Source organism: Symphalangus syndactylus, chromosome 14 (assembly GCF_028878055.3).
Source record: "Symphalangus syndactylus isolate Jambi chromosome 14, NHGRI_mSymSyn1-v2.1_pri, whole genome shotgun sequence".
Lineage (NCBI taxonomy): Eukaryota > Metazoa > Chordata > Mammalia > Primates > Hylobatidae > Symphalangus > Symphalangus syndactylus.
The window spans coordinates 86703430-86722575 of record NC_072436.2 but is presented as its reverse complement, the minus strand read 5'-3'; the positions used below and the strand labels follow the sequence as shown (position 1 = coordinate 86722575).

At 41.3% G+C, this 19146-nt stretch overlaps 1 protein-coding gene and 1 pseudogene across 1 annotated transcript in view; both read left to right on the top strand.

Annotated features, from left to right (window-relative positions):
* Positions 1-19146, top strand: part of ACYP2 (acylphosphatase 2) — a 330224-nt gene that overhangs the window by 75280 nt on the left and 235798 nt on the right. The window lies entirely within an intron of this gene.
* On the top strand, positions 3639-4861 carry LOC129461464 (high mobility group protein B1-like; annotated as a pseudogene).

Below are 19146 nucleotides of genomic sequence, written 5' to 3'. Positions count from 1 at the left end.
ACTTACTTCTGCTGCGTGGGCCTGTCAAGTCATTTTATTTGCCATATAGTTATTGAATGCAATATTCCCAACCAAAGAAGATGCAAATCAAAAAATATCACCAGACCCATTTTACTAGGAGTACATATTAATTACCACCTTGCCATGAATAAATTGATTGTATTGTATTAGAATATGGGTTGGGCTAAGTTAGGAATGAAATGTGGAGGTGAGGCCAAATGGAAGCATATTCTTCCTTTTTGACTGAATACCCCCTATTAGTTCCTTGCTTACTACTATAATTAAAGTAGTCTTTGTCAGTACTTGTTCTTTTAAAATTATTTCTGAAGTTCAGAACAAATTTTTAAAGTGCGAGATGGATTTTTTAAAAAGGTTGTAATACATTAAATATATCATGAACATTCTACTTAGAAAACCTCAGCTACCATACCATGATAAGAAATTGTCTCCCAAAGAGTTGAGTCATGGTTCTAGAAGAAAACTCATCAATGACTAGGGAGATAGAATTGACCCTGTGATCTGGGAAGTGAGTTCTTTCCCCCAACCAAGGCTGGTTCCATGGTTGCATGTGAAGATCAAGTTGGTCTTCCAAGTCTCACTAAGCATTGTAACCTTGGGCTTCACTCTATCATTTAAGTCATTAGAATCTGATAAATGTAGTATTATTCATTTAGAGATGATTTTTCCTAATTTTATATATTTTTTTGTAATAAGTTTTTGTAGGCCAGGCGCAGTGGCTCATGTCTGTAATCCCAGCACTTTGGGAGGCTGAGGCAGGAGGATCCCTTGAGGCCAAGAGTTTGAGACAGTCTGGGCAACACAAGAAGATGTCGTCTGTACTGAAAATAAAAAAAAATCAGCCGAGTGTGGTGGCACATGCCTATGGCCCCAGTTACTCAGGAAGCTGAGGTGGAAGAATTGCTTGAACAAGGGAGGTCAAGGCTGCACCGAGTGGTGATTGTGCCACTACATTCCAGCCTGAGTGACGGAGTGAGTTTTGTCTCAAGAAAAAGAAAAAAAAATTTAACCATGTGTTAATAGCTACATAACAAACTTAACATTATAGCCACTTTTAAAAAATTAAATCAATTAGTTAATTTTTTTAGAGATGAGAGTCTTGCTCTGTCACCCCACTGGAGTGCAATATCATAGCTCACTCTAGCCTTGAACTACTGGGCTCAAGGGATCGTCCCACCTCAGCTGCCAGAGTAGCCGTGATTACAGGCACATGCCACCATGACCTACAACCATGTTTTAAGTGTATAGTTCAGTAGTATTAAATGCATTCACATATATGGCATTTTTAAAGAGGTCTTCAGTGCCTAAATATGCAGAATTGTTTCCAAATCTTTTAGATAATTAATTTAGACACTGCCAAGAGGAAGTGACAAACTTGGCTCTGAAATTCCCAGGCAGTGCACTTTTAGGGTTTATGAGAGAGCACCTCATACCCGGCAAGGGTAGGTGCACCTCAGGGCTCAGCAGGAAGCAACAGCAGGGACAAGGGCAGAGATTCTCTGAGAATTTGCCATGTGTCAGTCTCTGTTCTGGGATAGGTTAGAAATAATGAACTGGGGCCAGGTGCAGTGGCTCACACCTGTAATTCCAGCACTTTGGCAGGCTGGAATTTGGCAGGCTGAGGTGGACAGCACTTGAGGCCAGGAGTTCGAGACCAGCCTGGGAAACATGGTGAAACCCTGTTTCTTCTAAAAATACAAAAATTAACCAGGCGTGGTGGTGCATGCCTGTAATTCCAGCTACTCAGGAGGGTAAGGCAGGAGAATTGCTTGAACCCAGGAGGCAGAGACTGCAGTGAGCCAAGATCACATCACTGCACTCCAGCCTGGGTGATAGAGTGAGACCCCATCTCAAAAAAAAAAAAAAATAAATGAACTGAGTAGTGCCGCCCCTGATCTTTTGTGAATCCTTCCACCATATTATAAGACTGCCTCAACCTCCTCAGACACTTGCCCCTATCAATTGTGACTTTTTCTTCCCTGTGGTTTTATCCTTTCTCTGTCTACTGGCTTCCTATCCACATGTAAATATGCTGTTTCCCATTTTAATAAAACAGAATAAACCAAACCAAACAAACAAAACCTTCCCATGTCAAAATCCTCCCTTTTAACTTTATATTCTTTTTGTGTTTGCTTACTCTTTAATGTAGAGTTTCTTTTTTCCTTTCAAAGCTGTGCAAGCATGGGCATGGTTGCAAGTGTCAAATCATTTTCCAAGGCCTTTGACAAAAAACACCAGTCCTTGCCCCTCTGCTGCTTCTTACACCCCCCAAACGACTGTGAATACTTCCTGTTCTTTCAACCGATATATATATTTTTTAAAGTGCATCTCCTCATCTCAGAATAACAAGCTTGATCACATTTTTCCAGCTTTGGCCCTTGGGAGCTCTTTCAGATTTGCTCCACATCCCTCTTGTTTTCTGAGCAATTCCTTTCTTCCTGGTACTATACTTCCTTTTTGCCCTTGTCCAGCCCTAGAATCAGCTATTTTCCAAGGAGCCCTGGTTTCTTTCATTGAAGAGTGGTTTTTAGAAACCCAAATCTGTGCAAAAATGTGCTCGTTGCTACTGGGTGGACATTGCTTCTAGGCCTTCTCAGTGGATAGAGGTAGGAAATAAATGCATGTATTTCTACGTACAGTAAGTCCTTACTTAACGTCAATAGGTTCTTAGAAACTGCAACTTTAAGCAAAATGACATACAAAGAATCCCATTTTTTTCTTTTTTTTTTTCCTTAGGACCTCATGATGCAACAGTAGAAACCAAATTTTTTTTCATCAAGTCTAAAAAATGACATTTAATGAAACATTATTTGAGGACCTGCTGTATATTGTTTCCTTTAAAGTTGCAAAGTCTTCCAGGTGCTGTGGCTCTTGCCTGTAATCTCAGATCCTTGGGAGGCTGAGGTGGGCGGATCATGTGAGGCCAGGAGTTTGAGATCAGTCTGAGCACACATAGGGAGACTTTCATCTCTAGAAGTCATTAAAAAATTAGCAGATGTGGTGGCACGTGCCTGTAGTCCCAGCTACTTGGGAGGCTGAGGTGGGATGATCTCTTGAGCCTGGGAGTTGGAGGCTGCAGTTAGCAAGATCTCTAGTGCACTCCAGCCTGGGTGACAGAGTGAAACCCCATCCCTGAAAAAAAAAAAAGAAAGTAACTAAAGAAAAAAATGTTAAACTTGCATATATTAAAGTTCATTCTTTCTACTGTGAAGTTATATGGGTTTCAAAAAATGCATAGTCATGTATATGTTGCTCCAGTGCTGTGTAAAACAGTTGCATCCCCCTAAAAATTGTCCTTATAGTCTCTAGTTCAATTTTTGATTGCTCTTATCAAATTCCTTTGTCTTTTTAAAATTTTATTTATTTATTTTTGAGGCAATGTCTTTTTCTGTCATCGAGGCTGGAGTGCAGTAGCACCATCATGGCTCACTGCAGCCTTGAACTCCTGGGCTGAAGCAATCCTCCTGCCTCAGCCTTCTGAGTAGCTGAGACTATAGGTGTGCACCCAACTAATTAAATTTTTTCTTTTTTTGTAGATACGAGGTCTCGCTATTCTACCTAGGCTGTTCTAGAACTCCTAATGTCAAGCTATCCTCCTGCCTCGGCCTCCCATGCTGTTGGGATTACAGGGGAGAACCACCATCCTTGGTCACAAATTCCTTTAAAGAGCTGTGCAATGGCTGTCACAGCCATTGCAGTACGTTGAGTTCCATAGAGACAGCACCGGGCAAGTGAGAACCAGACAGGCACTGGGAGACTCTGCCTCACTGAGGAAAAATAACTAAAAATGGGCAAAGGAGATCCTAAGAAGCTGAGAGGCAAAATGTCATCATATGCATTTTTTGTGCAGACTTGTCGGGAAGAGATTAAGAAGCAGCAGCCAGATGCTTCAGTCAACTTCTCAGAGTTTTTAAGAAGTGCTCAGAGAGGTGGAAGACCATGTCTGCTAAAGAGAAAAGAAAACTGAAGACATGGTAAAGGTAGAGAAGGCCCATTATGGAAGAGAAATGAAAATCTATATCCCTCCTAAATGGGTGACAAAAAAGAAGTTTGAGGATCCCAATGCACCCAAGAGGCCTCCTTTGGGCTTTTTTTCTCTTCTGTTCTGAGAATCGCCCACAAATAAAAGGAGAACATCTTGGCCTATCCATTGGTGATGTTGTGAAGAAACTAGGAGAGATGTGGAATGACACTGCTGCAGGTGACAAGCAGCCTTATGAAAAGAAGGCTGAGAAGTTGAAGGAAAAATACGGAAAGGATATTGCTGCATATTGAGCTAAAGGAAAGCCTGATGCCGCGAAAAAAGGGAGTCATCAAGGCTGAAAAAAGCAAGAAAAAGAAGGAAGAGGGCCGGGCTCAGTGGCTCACACCTGTAATCCCAGCACTTTGGGAGGCCGAGGCAGGAAAATCACCTGAGGTCAGGAGTTTGAGACCGGCCTGGCCAACATGACAAAACCCCGCCTTTACTGAAAAAATACAAAAATTAGCTGGGCGTGGTCGTGTATTCCTGTAATCCCAGCTACTCGGGAAGCTGAGGCATGAGAATCACTTGAATCCAGGAGGCAGAGGTTGCAATGAGCCAAGATCGCACCATTGCACTCGAGCCTGGGCGACAGAGCAAGACTCTGTCTCAAAAAATAAATAAATAAATAAATAAATAAATAAATAAATAAATAAATAAATAGAGGGAAGAGGAGGAAGATGAGGAGAAGGAGGAAGATGAAGATGAAGAAGATGATGATGCTGAATAAGTTGGTTTCAGTGCAGTTTTTTCTTGTCTATAAAGCATTTAACCCCCTTGTAAACAACTCATTCCTTTCAAAGAAAAACAATTGAAATGTAAGGCTGTGTAAGATTTATTTTTAAACTATACAGTGTCTTTTTTCTATAGTAAACACACTACTGAACATGTCTTTAGATAACCCTGTCCTGGTGGCATTTTCAATAGCCACTATTGAAAATGTGGCCAAAACTGTACCTTGCCTGGTACAGTATGGGGGTTGTAAATTGGCATGGAAATTTAAAGCAGGTTCTCCTTTTGGCGCACAGCACAAATTAGTTATATATGGGGATGGTAGTTTTTCATCTTCAGTTGTCTCTGATGCAGCTTATAAGAAACAATTCCTCTGTTAACGGAATATTACCCTGTAATTGCAAAAAAAAAAAAAAGTCGCAGCTGTTTTGTTGACATTCTGAATGCTTTTAAGTAAATACAATTTTAAAAATGAGTATTGTCCTTAAAAAAAAAAGGAATTGTGCAATACTCTATCTGCCACCAGAGGACTTCACTGACATCTGTGCCACCTTCAAGAAAGGCAATGGATTTCTGAGGTTTCCAACTGAAAATGGCTGGAAGGGCTCTGTTAGAAAAATTAGTCATTGGGAAGTTGATGGAAGCAGGTGGCCCATGAGGACAAGATACACTCTAGGGAACAGGAGAGAGAGCAACTAACTGGGGAAGTCTGATTGTACAGAGTGCTTTCCCCAGAGGGAGAATGTGCCAGTTATCAATTTATTGCCTCTCAGCTCCCTTCACTGACTCATCTATTAAAATAGATCTGGGCCTTTTAATTAGTTTTTCCTTTTACTAGCTGGCACAATGTTTCATCAGTAGAGGGTGCTGGAGAGAGGCATTGAAGAAAAAAGGTGTTTTCCTCCCTGGTCCTGATGGCTTGTTGGCCAGACCCCTGAAGGGCATGTTGTTTTCTTCACTGGTGGCTCAGTATAAGTGCCTACAGGGCATTGCTTTTGCTGTGTGCCTTCTTCAGCTCTTTTCTTGACTGGCAGAGTGTGGTCAGGAGACCCGGACAGCATGGCTTTCACCCTGCCCTATATTGCTGCTCTGCATAGGCGTGCTGGGGGCCCCATAGGGCTGGCTGTCTAGTGAACTGGATGCCCAGCCTTCATCCACTAGCTCAGACTACTCTGGCCCAAGTCATATGCAGCGGTGCACTCGGTTGCTGCGGAAGGCCTCCCCAGCTCTCAGTCCCACCAGCACCCACAGTGGCAGCCCAACTTACTCTGCACACCCACCCATCAAGTTCAGCTCACCTGGGCCCTAGATATCCTGACACAGACACTGTGTGTTCCAGGCCTCACACCTACAGTGGCTCCCTACTCTCTCTGTACCAGTACCCCTCTGTACACCCAGCTTGCCCACCAGCTCTGACTTGCCTGCCCCAAAGGGTTACTTCTTTCCTGGCAACTCTTAGCCATCTCTGGGCTGTGCAACTTTGGAACTTCTCTGCCACCAAGTAGATTGTGACCACACCTTCTTCAATGAGTTCTGATCCCTTCCTCCAAGTTTGTCCTTTTTTGGAACTTTCCCTCAGTCCTACAGCAGTGTTTAGAGCTTTCATCCTATCTTTAGAGTCACTCTCCTATCTTTCTTTACTCAATAATTCTTTATATTAAACATCCCTGTTTAAATTACTGTGTGGTTTTTGCTCTTGATTAGACCCTAACTAATTAAAGTTTACTCTCACTGGGAGAGGGCAACAGGTGTTCTGGTCTTTCATTAAATCTCATTTCAAGAAAGAGAAGAAAGCAATTTCCCATCAAGAAACTTGATGTTGATACTGGCACAGACTCTCTGGGTAGAGGATGGAATTGGTATAAAAACCCTAACCAGTAACTCAGGCCCTAGGCCCCAGATCCTGGCTTATATTCAAGTACAGTTTCAAGATACGGATTTTCCTGTACAATGAAAGAACAGCTTCTGAGTGCCTATCATAACCCAGAGCTGGTAAGGGTTTAAGACGTTTGCTAGACTTCTGCCTACAATGGAATAAGTTATTCTGGGAACATTATTAGTTACAGTGAGATGTAAAATTCACCTTCTTTTCATTGAGGTGGCATTTAAAAATAGCAGAAGAGACAGATAGTTTCTAGATTAGGTATAATGTGCTAATAATGTAAAAAAGATTCTTCTTTTGCTTCTTTCTCTTTCTTGCCAATGATGCATTTCTAAGTTTCTCTTTTAAAGAAAATTTCCTGGGTCTGAAAAGGAAGTTCAAAGGCCTTGTGATATTCTGCTGACAGACTGATATTGTTTTGATTTTCTTGAATGTTCTGTTTCTCCTCTTCTGCAAACAATGGGTCATTTTTGTCTCTCGATTTTACTTAGCTGTGGTTTGAAGTCTTCTTAACATAACAGTACTGTGTGTTAACCATGCTATAATTAAAGAGTGAAGCTGAGGTTCTCCAGTGTTCCTTAAAGATTTCCTGGGTTAACTCTACCACACCTATACATCTCTGATAATGATATCTGCAGTCTTGTTCATAAAATAAGATGCATTACCAAGGTGAGATGATTGCCCATAATCATATATCTAAAGAAGGAACATATAACTCATCTGAATACAAGAGACTTCTTTCTAAAGGATTTGACATATCTCCCATTGTTTTCCTATGTTCGTCCTCATAGCAATCTAATGAGGTAGATATTACTTTAGAGATAAGAAAGCCAGGCTAAATAAATTACGGAGATTTGTCCAAAAAAGTCGCAGCTGTTTTGTTGACATTCTGAATGCTTTTAAGTAAATACAATTTTAAAAATGAGTTTTGTCCTTAAAAAAAAAAAAGGAACTGTGCAATACTCTATCTGCCACCAGAGGATTTCACTGACATCTGTGCCACCTTCAAGAAAGGCAATAGATTTCTGAGGTTTCCAACTGAAAATGGCTGGAAGGGCTCTGTTAGAAAAATTAGTCATTGGGAAGTTGATGGAAGCAGGTGGCCCATGAGGACAAGATACACTCCAGGCTTGGTCTTGAACTTGTGGGCTCAAGTGATCCTTGTGCCTTGGCCTCCCAAAGTGCTGGGATTACAGGCACGAGCCACCATGTCTGGCCAATCTGCCATATTTAGCTGGAAGTTCCTTACTGGTTTTTTATTTTGGCAATCCAACTTTTGGATATGAAGATGACTTATGTCTTAGAAATATTACATTATTAAAAATATGTTGGTTTTGACTTGCTGGGGTTATTTTCCTCCTTCCTTTGGTAAAAACACTTGATTCATTACTTTGAGCAAACTTCCCCTTCCCCAATTTGTGTGGTTCTGGTGGGGCTGCCCACCAGACATCAGCCCTCTGACCACAGAGGTGGACACGTGCTCTAATCTGGAAAATTAGTTTCACTCTCGTGGGAGTATGACTCCTCAACAGAGAACAAAGTTGCTGATGATGTTGTTTTCTTATTGGTGAACCTTAGAGAGCTGGTCTATGATTGTACCAGCCTAGGTCCTTTGTTGGACATACTAGAAACCAACTCTGATTGGCTTTAGCATAAAAGGGTTTTAATGGGAGCCTATTGGTTAGTTCATGAAATTTATGAGAAGGTTTTAGAATCAGGCTTAGAAAATAATCAGTTACCATGCATGTTAGTTTCCTACAGCTGCTGTAACGAATGGCCACAAGCAGAGTGATGTAATACAACACATTTATTTTCTTATAATTCTGGATGTCAGAACTATAAAATCAAGGTCTGGTCTGGACATGGTGGCTCAAGGCTGTAATCCCGTCATTTTGAGAGGGCAAGGTGGGAGGATTGCTTGAGCCCAAGAGTTTGTGACTACCCTGGGCAACATAATGAGACCCTGCCTCTACAAAAAATAAAAAGTTAACAGGGCACAGATTACAGATGTGAACAACTGCGCCAGGCCTATAAATATATTTTATTAATACCTTACATATTTAGATCATTATATTGGCTTTGAAGTGTTTTGAGTAAATTGCATTGCCTCTGAATTCCATTTCAGGAGAGTAAAGGAGATATTACAAACTATTGTTATTAAAAGGGGGCATTGGGTCTCACAGAGCTCTAGCCAGAAAAAATAAGCACATTCTACAAGGCTAGAGGGAGTAAGATCCGGGGGGTACAAAATGTGTTTCTCACAGGAAGCCATGGGTTCTCTGGACCTGGGGTAGAGCTTAGGCTTAAACGACTCCCTTGCTACGGCTCAGGGGCTTCTCTAAACATCTCTTATTCGCCCTCAACATTACTTTGACTCTGACCTCCCCAGTCATACACCTGTTTTTATCCAGTAGATTATTTTGTAAGTGACCTCACATACCAGCCATCTCTGTTCAGCCTCCTTCTCATTTCCACTGTAACATTGAAGATCAGTATTTTTAGATGCTGAGACGAGATCAACCTATATAGAAAAATAAATCTGGTTCCACTTTTACTTCCTATATAGGATATCATTAACATATTCTCCATATGAATAGGGACTGTCATGTACCATATGTTATTCATCATATGGCATCATGCCTGTTTCAAGACATATTTTAATATAGCGCAAAGGCAAAGAGTTTTGAACTGGAATGTCTGCTGTGCGTGGTGATTTAGACTTTCTGGTTATCATGAAGCCTGATTAGGTTAGCTTTCTACATGTGTACCATAGAATGGGCTCTCAACAAATTACCTAGAAAAGTTAACTTAGCAAGATAAACTTTGGGCAAAATAAAAGTAAACTATTAGAATTTTAGCTCAATTTAGGCAAGGTCACAGAGATTTTGCAGTTGAAGCACATTTTATTGGATGAACAAAGAAGAAAAAACAGGAAAACAGCCTGGCTGCCGAGGAAGTAGAAAGATATGACTTCTCTATTCTAGTTATTAAAGGCTTAAGAATTCGACTATTTAAAACACAATATCCTGTATTCAGATACCTTCATTAATTAGACTATTGACTGAAGCCTATCTGTGTGTCAGGTACTACGCTAGTTCCTGGGGAGTTCCTGGGGAACAATGGTGAGCACAGATAGACTCAATCTCTGACCTTGAGGAAATTACAATCCAGTGGGGAAGATAGAAAATAATAATAATAATTTATTTTATTTATTTATTCTCTTTAAAAAATAGACTCAGCGTCTCACTATGTTGCCCAGGCTGGTCTTGAATTCCCGGGTTCAAGCGATTTGCCTGCCTCCACCTCCCAAAGTGTTGAGATTACAGGCATGAGCCACTGAACCTGGCCATAATAATAATAATTATTAAGCCACTTATGATAATATAGATACATATAGAGTTAGGTGCTGTTAGGGAAAATAACCTAAAACAAAAGACACTGGATTTTTTTCCATTAGCCCTTTTAGATCCACCCTCCATCTTTCTTGACCCTGCTGTGTGCTCCAGGAGGCAGCCTCTGTGGCCTGCATCAACAAGCAACCTGTCCCTCTGGCCTCAGGCTGGGTTTGACCCAGGAGAGGCATCAGCAGGAGACTGGGTGGTGGGAGCAGAGTGAAATCGGGCAATTTACTCCCCTTCCCAGCCAGGCTATAGATTAACTTCTTTTCTTTGCTGAAGGCCACAGCTATTCTTTCTAGGTTCTGGGAACCAACTGTCCACTTATTCCTTTAGATGAGGGGGTGATAAAGGATTCCTGCTCTTGCTAGTTCAGAATGTTTCACTACAGCTAGTTGGCTTCCTTTAACTCTGCTCATACCTTTGTAAATGGTTCCCTCATGGAACTGACCCATGGGTGTGCCATCTTTTTCCTGCCAAGACCCTGACACGAGCCCGGACCAGAGAGGGTGGGGCTGGTGATAGTGAAAGGGGCATTCTAGGCAGAGGCAAGAGCTCTTCAGGGGAAATGTTTGAAGGAAGGACGTGTAGCTGGAGCGTAGAGAAGGAGGGGTGAGATGGTGTTGAAGGGGGAGACAAAGGTTATAGGATGCAGTGGATGCTTTTCTTTTTATTTTTCTTTTCTTTTCTTCTCTCTTTTTCTTTTTTGAGAAGGGGTCTCGCTATTGTTGCCCATGTTGGTCTTGAACTTGGGCTCAAGTGGTCCTCCTGCCTTGGCCTCCCAAAGTGCAGGGACTATGAAGGCATGAGCCACCACACCAGGCCTCTTTTTTTTTTTTGGCTGCTCAGCATTTTTTGAAACCCCTTCTTGTGTATGGTGAATTCCCTACTGTAGAGGTCTTGGCGGGAGGCCACTGCCTTCCCATTATAGAAGCTCAGCTCCCACGTGGTTAGGTGTGGGCGCAGGACCTAGTCTCAGCCAGTCAACACCACCCAGCCAGTATCTGGGTCAGGAGCCAGAAGCAGAACTGTGAGGGCTTCTCCTTTGGCCTTGGCAGGTGTGGCAGTGGCTCTGGCAGTGGTTTCCAGGGTGTTGGCAGTGCAAGCTGTGGCATCCATTTCCTTAGCTGGGCCCCCAGCCTTCCTGGGGGCCATATCCTTTTATAAATTTCTTTCTTTTCTGAATGGGCCAGAGTCCATTTCTTCCTAGTGGCAACATCTTTTTAATACATTTCTTTGCTTTTTATATTAGCCAGAGTCCATGTCTGCTTTAGTAACTAACAGCCCTGAGTGTACTTAGTTGTACACCGTGGTAACTAAAAACACTGTACCTTATAGATTATGCTAAGTGTTTTAATGTTAATTATAAGTACAAAGGGAAGACATTTAAGGCTTTAAACTGCAAGAATGATGTGGAGGCAGTGACAGGACCAAGCTTGCATTTGGAAGAGCTCTTTCAGACTGCATTAAGGAGGGCCTAGATTAAATGTAGGGGGACCGCCGGGTGCGGTGGTCACGCCTGTAATCCCAGCACTTTGGGAGGCTGAGGCGGGTGGATCACAAGGTCAGGAGTCCGAGACCAGCCTGACCAACATGGTGAAACCCCGTCTCTACTAAAAATACAAAAATTAGCCGGGTGTGGTGGCGCAGGCCTGCAATCCCAGCTATTCGGGAGGCTGAGGCAGGAGTATTGCTTGAGCCCAGGAAGCGAAGTTTGCACTAAGCCAAGATCATGCCACTGCACTCCAGCCTGGGTGACAGAGTGAGATTACATCTCTAAATAAATAAATAAATAAATGTAGAGGGACCAAGGGATGGATGATGTTGGCTTAGAGTGGGTGTTGCAGTGGTAACGCAGAGAAGTGCCTGGATTTAAGGGTTATTTAACATTTGAAATTGTTATTATTGGATGTGAGGGAGGTTAAGGAAAAGAGAGGCATCAAGGTTAGTCCTTAGATTTTTGCTGTTTGAATTGCATGTTGACTATAGGAGGTCCAGGTACTTTGTTTAAATCCTGATTGCTATCTATAATTTAATGGCTGATCAAAATGATTTTTCTATTCTCCTATGCTTTTATATACATACATAAACTTGTTGGAGTTGGATGACCAATTCCACGTACATTTTCTTTAGATCCAGACTGAATTCAGACCATGTTTCAATGCTTGGCTATCACTGATGAGGGAAAACGCAGTTGGTCTCTGAGTCACACTGTGAAATAGTATTCAGAGCTGAGGCTTCATCTGCAGTGCTTGATTCAACAGATCCCTAGGCTGGTGTGAGTAAGTGGAAAGCCATTTTAGAGAAGCCAGAATTGGGTTGCCATCTGTCACACATGGGCTTTGCTCCTTACACATGTTGGTGAATAAAATGTTTAACAGGCTGTAGCCGGAAAGTGATATGCAGCATCTCATTCATGAGGAAACTCTACATTTTGCTTTCTGTTTAAGGGCATTCTTTAAATGTCCTCTGGGCTGTGTTTATGCATCCTCAGGTGAATAAATTCTTGCCTAAAGTCCACTATCATCAGCACTTACAACAAGATGGAACAACAGGAAATTGTAAAACTAATACGTGCTGCTTACCGGTGTTCAGAGCCTCTTCTTTCAAACATGACTTATTTACAAATTTCTCCAACTGAAGTCATGCAATTTTTATTTGTTGTGCACTTATTTTGTACCAATCACTCTTCCAACCACTAATAAATATGTATTTATACACACACCATACATCCCTCCATACCCCATGTATTTATTCAACTCTCACTCTGATATGGTTTGGCTCTGTGTCTCCACCCAAATCTCATCTGGAATTGTAATCCCCATGTGTTGAGGGAGGGACTTGGTGGGAAGTGATTGGATCATGGCGGCAGTTTTCCTCATGCTGTTCCCATGATAGTGAGGGAGTTCTCACATGATCTGATGGTTTAGAAGTGCGTGGTGGATCCCCCTCTCCTCTCTCCTGCCACCATTTAAGACATGTCTTGCTTCCCCTTCGCCTTCTGCCATGATTGTAAGTTTCTTGGGGCCTCGCCAGACATGCAGAACTGTGAGTCAATTAAACCTGTTTCCTTTATAAATTACCCAGTCTTAAGTAGTTCTTTATAGCAGTGTGAAAACAAACTAGTGCACGCTTCAACCATATGAAATAGATATTGCTGACCTCATTTTCCAATAAGGAAACTGAGGTTCACATTTAGAAATCTGAATTTGAACCCAGCCGTGTGTTACTAGTCCTATGCCAAACCACTGTGCCATAAAATCATCTGATTTATCATTTGTTCCTTTCCCTTATTCTGTGTTCCCTCGACTGGTATCAATCCAGGATGTATTCCATTATTTTGAAATTGAAGACATCTCTATTTAACAGGGACAAAAGCATAGACAAATAACAAATAAGTAGAGTGAGGAGTTAAAGAAGTAGTTAAAGAAATTTAAAATTTAAGTGGCTAAAGGAAGCCATCAGGATCTCTGACCAATCCAGACACGGTGGCCGAATGCTCTTTGGTGAATTTCTCCACTTGACTCCTATATTATAAATTAGGATGAGAAAAAGGATCAGAAGCTTTTAAAAACATTAGAGTAGCTCCACTACAAATAAGGGAAAATGCTGGAGCTAGAGTCAACAGATGGAGTTTGAATCTGAGATTTGAATCCGAATTTTACTACCATTTGTGTCAACTTGGGCAGATCAGTTGACATCTCAGAGCCTCTGTCTCCTCTGATGGTAACACCTTTGTCATGTAACATTTACGTGGAATAAATGAATAACATTTACAGAAATTATTTATAAGCTGTAAAGCATTATACAAATGCAGATGTTATTGTTAACTTGCTTGAGACTCTAAAGGTTGAATTTCTGAAAGTTAAGTCTAAGTCAAACGATGTCTGTGTTCCTATAAGCAGAGCAAGATCACCAACAACAGTATCAGCCATCATAGCAATTTTTATATTTGCTACATCTTCATATTTTTTTCTTACCACAAAGCCGTAAAGCATTGTCACTGTATAAAATTTATAGAAGAAGAAGGCGAAATAAGTTTTCCAATGTCAAAGAGAGCATCAGAAATAAAATCAGGATTATTTCTACCTTGCACTATGTTCTTCCCACATTAGAATACCTTTGCTTAACACCATTTATGGAAAAAAATGTAACTTAAGGATCTGTAGTTAAATTTAGCAGATAATGTGGAAAGATGAGACTAGGAGAATATATTTAGAGACAGTGCCTACTTAACATGAATTGTTATCTGCTAGGGAAAAAGATGAGTTTTAGGTATTCCTAGAACTCAGTCTAGCAAATTATTCGTCTGTAAGGGGAAAATCTGTGGTAACTGTACCTAAAATTATTTTTTAAACATCTCAACTTTGAATTTATATCTAAAAGTAACTTTTTTTTTTTTCCTGTGCAAGATGTCCCACACTTACTAATATATCCACAGACTAGCAAACTCGCAGGGGAAAGTAAAACATAACAAAACAATAGATAATTATCAGTTCAGTGACTCGTTAAAGTTAACATTTAAATCATTTGCCTTTTCCGACTAAAGGCTATAAGCACAAATTGCTTTATTATTAGCCTAAATGCTTTGGTTATCTTACGCATAAAATATTTTTTAGCTCTGCTTGCATAACCCATAAGATTTAAGCAAAACATTGAGGGAAGGAGAATGAACACACATTGTTTAATGTGGCATTTGACTTTACAGGTGTATTTTGGCATGGCAGTCATCCAGTTGGAGTGGGTCACTGATAAGCCAGCTTAGCTTATTCTTACACTAGATCTGATATTTCTGTGTGGAAGGAGATTGATTTCCGTAATGCTCTTGGGATTTTCTCTGTGCCTTTAGTTGGTTCATCCCAGGAGAGAAGGGATGACTCATGTTTTTGTTGAATTTGAGAGAGGAACTGGGTTTGTACAGTCCTATCCATTTGTTGTAGGCACTCTTTAGTATATCTTCCTACCTTATAAAAGACGTACCTTATAAAAGACCCATTGAATACCTCCTGGGTCTCAGGGCTGAATTGCAGGTAGCAGGATGTCCACCTCTGGTCACAGGTAGGCATCTGATCCAAATTGGGCCAATGAGATGTTCTCTTAGGACTTGAGAGGGAATAAAGAGAATCAGTCTGGCTATGATATGTATGTAAACTCAGAAGCTGTGGGATGTCCATTGCTTTCAACTCATGTGGATTAAGAAGAAACAGGTATTCTGTAGAAGGAGAAGCATAAACTAGGTCCAAAGAGAACAGCTTGGGCTCTGATAGTTTTTCAGTTCTTCCCTCCAGCCTGTTCGAATTTCTGGTGTTGGATATTATGAGATGTCTGTGTCCTTATAATAAAGTCTCTCTTTTTGTTTTTGCTAAAGGTAACATGAGTTGTTTTCTGCTACATGTGCCCAAAAGCATCTTAACTAATATACCACTTAGTTGTGAATAAGAATATAATCTTACACAGGCTGTTTGAGAAGGAGGCTGCATTCTTCTCAAACAGCCTGTGTTTGAAGGAGAAGCAGTGGCTGTTGGTACAGCCATTTTAGGTGGTATAATGAAATTTTATCTTTTTATTAAATTAAATTAATTACTTAATTTTATTTTCATTTTTAATTTATTTTATTTAACTTTATTTTTAAGGCAGGGTCTCTCTCTGTCGCCCAGGCTGGACTGCAGTGGTGCAATCACAGCTCACTGTAGCCTCAAGCTCCTAGGCTCAAGCAAATCCTTCCACCTCAGCCTCCTGAGTAGCTGGGACTACATGTGGCACCACCACAACCGACTAATTTTTTTAAACATTTTTTGTAGAGATGAGGTCTCACTTTGTTGCCCAGGCTGGTCTCAAACTCCTGGCCTCGAGCAACCCTCCTACCCAGGCCTCCCAAAGTGCTGGGATTACAGGTGTCAGCCACAGCACCCAGCCAGGGATGAGGATTTTTATATAACCAAACCAGAAGGTAATGTGATTCAGTTTTGTCGTATATATGGGGATAATTTGCCTGACATTTCTCACCCCCTACTTTCCCAAGAACTTGCATAAACATCTCCCACTGCTAAAACAAAGCAAAATACAGGCTGTGCGCGGTGGCTCACGCCTGTAATCCCAGCACTTTGGGAGGCTGAGGCGGGCGGATCACGAGGTTAGGAGATCAAGACCATCCTGGCTAACAGGGTGAAACCCTGTCTCTACTAAAAATACAAAAAGTTAGCTGGGCATGGTGGCAGGCGCCTGTAGTCCCAGCTACTCAGGAGGCTGAGGCAGGAGAATGGCATGAACTCGGGAGGCGGAGCTTGCCGTGAGCCAAGATCGCGCCACTGTACTCCAGCCTGGGCGACAGAGCAAGACTCCCTTTCAAAAAAACAGAAAGAAAAAGAAAACAAACCAAAATACAGAATGAATGGAAAGATTCACATGATGCTACCATATTTTGAACACATTGAGGGTGACCAGCTGATGAATATGCTAGTTGGCCACTAAGTTTTGAATTTAGCTATGTGATTGACATAATTGTAGTTAGCAAGTTACATGTGTTTAAGAACATTAGTCACTAAAATATGCAGATTTTAATGAAAGAGAGAAGATACTGTGCTGGGAATATTTAACCCAGAATGCTTCTCTGGGGTAAGTTAAATCTCAAGATGTTTTACTTCTTAAGAAAAAATACTTTTGGGCCGGGCACAGTGGCTCACACCTGTAATCCCAGCACTTTGGGAGGCCGAGGTGGGCAGATCACCTGGGGTCGGGAGTTCAAGACGAGCCTCACCAACGTGGAAAAACCTGGTTATCTGGTAAAAATACAAAATTAGCTGGGCATGCTGGCACATGCCTGTAATCCCACCTATTCAGGAGGCTGAGGCAGGAGAATCTCTGGAACCCAAGAGGTGGAAGTTGTGGTGAGCCAAGATCGTGCCATTGCACTCTAGCCTGGGCAACAAGAGCAAAAGTCCGTCTCAAAAAAAAAGAAAGAAAGAAAGAAAGAAAAAAATACATTTGGAATCTGCTCTGCAAGTGTCCAGTCATAATTGACAAAATGGCTTATAATAAGGGTTCTGAAATTCTTACTCACGTTAAATCATTGCAGTGATTTACATTGAAGTCAAATACTGGTGAGGTGGTTTCATGAGGATGAATTTTACACCTAACCAGAGCACACTATCTGCCGTTCCTCTGCATTGTTTACTGTGCTTCTATAGGTGAGATCTTTCCCCACTTACTTTGCTCTTTTATGTATCCTCAACCCCAGAGTTATTTAACATATATTCCAGCATTGATGAGCACTGCACCAATTAAGCCCTCTGAGTTCCAGGGAAACCCTTCTTAACAACTCTAGTTGCTTTATAAGCTATGCTCTAATTTTAAGCGATACCTAATGAAAATAAAATATAATTCACATTATTTTCAAAAGCTATTCCATTTTTTTGGGAGGGGAGGTGCAGGGTCTCGGCTCTGTCACCCAGGCTGCAGTGCAGTGGCACGATTATGGCTCACTGCAGCCTCCAACACCCAGGCTCAAGTGATGCTCCCACCTCAGCCTACCTGGTAGCTCTACAGGTGTGTGCCACCACACCCAGCTATTTTTTTTTTTTTTTTGCAGAGACCGAGTTTCATCATGTTGCCCAGGTTGGTCTCAAACTTCTGAGCTCAAGCAGTCTGCCTGCCTTGGCCTCCCAAAGTGCTGGGATTACAGGCATAAGCCACTGCACCTGGCCTCAAAAGCTTTTCTTTATTTGACTAAACCAAACACCCTTTCATGATAATAACATGCAATAAATTAGGAATAGAAGGGAATTTTCTCAACTTAGAGAAAAACATCTACAAAAAACCCACAGAAAACATCACGCTTAATAGTGAAAGGCTGAAAGCTTTCCTCCTAAGTTTAGGAATAAGACAAGGATATCCACTCTCACCGCTTCTATTCAACATTGCGCTACAGATTCTAGCCAGGACGATGTAAGAAAAAGAAATGAAACATCCATATTGGAAAGGAAGAAGTAAAACTATCTCTGCTTACAAATAGCACAATCTTGTGTGTACAAAATACAAAGGAATCTACAAAAACTCTTAGAGCTAATAAACAAGTTTGGCAAGGTTGCAGCATACAAGATCAATTGTGTTTTTCTTTTCTTTCTTTTTTTTTTTTGAGACCAGGTCTCACTCTGTCGCCCAGGTGAGAGTGCGGTGGTGTGGTCACGGCTCACTGCAGCCTTGACTCCCCAGGCTTAGGTGATTCTCCCACCTTGGCCTTCTGAGTAGCTGAGATTACAGGTGTGCACCACCACACCCAGCTAATTTTTTGTATTTTTTATAGAGACAGTGTTTCACCATGTTGCCCAGGTTGGTCTAAGATCAACTGTATTTCTATATACTCCAATGAACAATTTTAAAATGATGTTAGGCCGGGTGTGGTGGCTCACTCCTGTAATCCCAGCACTTTGGTAGGCCAAGGTGGGATGATCACCTGAGGTCAGGAGTTTGAGACCAGCCTGGTCAACATGGCGAAACCCCATCTGTACTAAAAATACAAAACTTAGCTGGTCATGGTGGTGCGCACCTGTAATCCCAGCTACTTAGGAGGCTGAGGCAGGAGAATTGTTTGAACCCAAGAGGCGGATGTTGCAGTGAGCCGAGATCGTACCATTGCACTCCAGCCTGGCAGACAGAGCGAGACTCTGTCTCAAAAAAATATATATGAATACAAATAAATAAATAAAGTGAAAATGGTGTAAAGGAAACAATTCCATATGCAAAGGATCAAAATGAATTAAAATACTTAGGAATGAATTAAAATAAGTGCAAACGTATTATTTGAAAACTATCAAATATTGTTGAAAGAAATTAAAGAAGATCTAAATAAATGGAAAGACATCCCATGTTCATGAATTAGAAGACTTAACCTTAAGATGACAATATTTTCCAGATTGATCTACAGATTCAATGCAATTCCAATCAAAATCCTAGCTGCCTTATTTTATTTTTGTGACAGGGTCTCACTCTATACCCAGGATGGAGTGCAGTGGCATGATCACAGTTCACTGCAGTCTTGACTACTCCAGCTCTAGTGATCTTCCCACCTCAATCTCTAGAATCCAGCTACCTTTTTAAAT